The following is a 2,544-nucleotide window of genomic DNA, read 5'->3' as shown; positions in this document are numbered from 1 at the left end:
CACTGAAAAGAAAGTCTCCTCCAAAGCATTACCAAGAGGAACAAAGTGAAGGGGAAAATAACATCCTGAGTTTTTCTAACTGAGTCACAAGCCATGAATAAACTATCAAATCAAGTTCTGTGGATTTTTAAGAATAGAATGGAGTGGGAGAAGCTGATCTTCCTAGGAAGGAGAATAGATTAGTTATAGATCGATTAGGGGGAAGAACTGGAAGAGGAAGATCAAACAAGGAGGGAAGGGAAAGAATGGGCTAAAGGAGAGAATACGGGGAGGGATAGTCAAAACCAATGACCATTTTGTAGGGTCATTTGGAAATCTGATATAGTAAAAGCTTCCTAAATATACACATATTTGAAGTTGTTCTAAGTGAAATTGCCAAATAATGGAAGAAACAGAGCCCCAACTGGATATATCTCATCACCAAATGAAGCTTCCAGTACTGGAAATAGATGAACTCAAATCAGGTTATCGGCTAAAGGAGTCCCATTGGAAACCCCACATAACCCAAGCTATTGCCAAGGCTCTCCACAAACTGATGACAAGATCCTAGCACTGAAGGCAACACCTACAGGGCAAGGCCAGTTCAGACACCCTCTCCTCTATTGCTTAGGGTCTTAGCTGGGGTCATCCTTGTAGATTCCTAAGCATTTTTCTAGAGCCAGGTTTCTTGCTAACCCCATAATGGTTCCCTCAATCAAGATATCTCTTTCCTTGCTCTCATATCTGTCCTTCCTCCATCTTGACTATCCCATTCCCTCAAATTCTCCTCAACCCTCCCCATTCCCCTTCCTTCTATCTCCTGCCCCCATGCTCCCAAATTTCGTCAGGCAATCTTGTCTGTTTCCAATTTCCAGGTGTGTCTATATATGTTTTTCTTCGGATTCACCTTATTACTTAGCTTCTCTAGGCTCAATGTCCTTTGTTTATGGCTAGAATCCACTAATGGGTGAGTACATACCATATTTAGTTTTTTTTGGGTCAGGTTACCTCACTCAGGATAATGTTTTCTAATTCCATTCGTTTGCATGCAAAATTCAAGATGTCATTGTTTTTACTGCTGAATAATACTCTAATGTATAGATGTGACAGACTTTCTTTATCCATTCTTCACTTGAGGGGCATCTAGGTTGTTTCCATGTTCTGGCTATTACAAATATTGCTGCTATGAACATAGTTGGACAAATGCTTTTGTAGTATTATTGAGCATCTTTTGGATATATTCCCAAGAGTGGTATTGCTGGATCCTGAGGTAGGTTGATTCCCAGTCTTCTGAGAAACCAAAACACTGATTTCCAAAGTGGTTGCACAAGTTGGCATTCCCACCAGCAATGGATGTGTGTTCCCCTTACTCCACATCCTCTCCAGCACAGGCTATCATTAGTGTCTTTGATCTTAGCCATTCTGACAGGTGTAAGATGGTATCTCAGAGTTGTTTTGATTTCCAATTCCCTGATAGCTTAGGGAGTTGAACATGTCTTTAAGATCTTTTGGCCATTTGAAATTCTTCTCTTGAGAAATCTCCATTTAGTTCAGTACACCAAGGACCCACATCAGAGCACTGGACTGAGCTCCCAAGATCCAGTTTAAGAGTGGAATGAGTGAGAGTATGAACAAGGAAGTCAAGACCATGAGGGGTTCATCCACTGAGACAGTTTTCCTGAACTGAGAGTGAACGAGCATAGGAACAAACTAGCCCTCTGAATGTGGTTGACAGTTGGCTTGCTCAACCTGCCTTCAAGGTTTTACTAAACAGGTCAACACTGTACCTGTACTTCAGAAGTTCTGTTCTTGCACCTCCAGCAGCAAGTCAGTTCTAATCAATGCCAGCCGCTACAAGTCCTCCCGCCCCGCCATTCCACTTTGCCTCAAAGTCTGAACTCATCATAGACCATACAACGAAGGATGGCTAGTATCTTGAGCAAGGACTACAAACCAAGCACGTGGGACCCTAACTGTACACCTGAGTCCATGGTTCCCTAGACCTAAGGCTTTGGTGTCTGGGCTGAAAACTGCCTGCCTCTCACCCCACAAAGTCAGGCTCTAACACGTGTAACTAGTGGTTAAAAGGACCGCCTGTGATAGCCAGGCTGCCCTAGTTAAGTTTGAGCATGTGTGCCATTGTTGAGCTAATGCCCAGAAACACAAGCAGGCACAATGGGAGATCAAGGGCAGCGCATCTCCCAAAGATTTTATATTGTGTGTATGCATTAGTCTTTGTGTGTGCATGTCCATGTGCACACATGTGTGCACAAGTGCACGTGTGTGTAGGCGCTTGTGGCGCCTAGAAGTCAGCATCAGAAGTGTTCCTCTCTCACTCTCCACCTTGTATTTGAGATAAGCTCTCTGAAGTTGACTGACTCACAAGCCCCAAAAAATCCCCCTACAAACACCTTCCCAGCACTGGAGAGATAAACACACACTATCAAGCCCGAATTTTTATGTGAGTACCGAGCGTCCAAACTCGGGTATCCATGCTTGCAAGACAAGCACTTTCCAACTGAGCTATTTCTTCAACCATGCCAAAGACTGTTTGACATGGCATAT

At 43.5% G+C, this 2,544-nt stretch overlaps 1 non-coding gene across 1 annotated transcript; it reads right to left on the bottom strand.

Annotated features, from left to right (window-relative positions):
• Window positions 1-2,045: 2,045 nt before the first annotated feature.
• LOC113457545 lies at window positions 2,046-2,175 on the bottom strand. The gene has a single exon (XR_003378100.1). It is a non-coding gene; the product is annotated as a small nucleolar RNA SNORA76 (small nucleolar RNA).
• Window positions 2,176-2,544: the final 369 nt, after the last annotated feature.

The sequence above is a fragment of the Microtus ochrogaster genome, linkage group LG1 (genome assembly GCF_000317375.1).
Source record: "Microtus ochrogaster isolate Prairie Vole_2 linkage group LG1, MicOch1.0, whole genome shotgun sequence".
Classification (NCBI taxonomy): domain Eukaryota; kingdom Metazoa; phylum Chordata; class Mammalia; order Rodentia; family Cricetidae; genus Microtus; species Microtus ochrogaster.
This window is presented reverse-complemented; position numbering and strand designations above follow the sequence as displayed.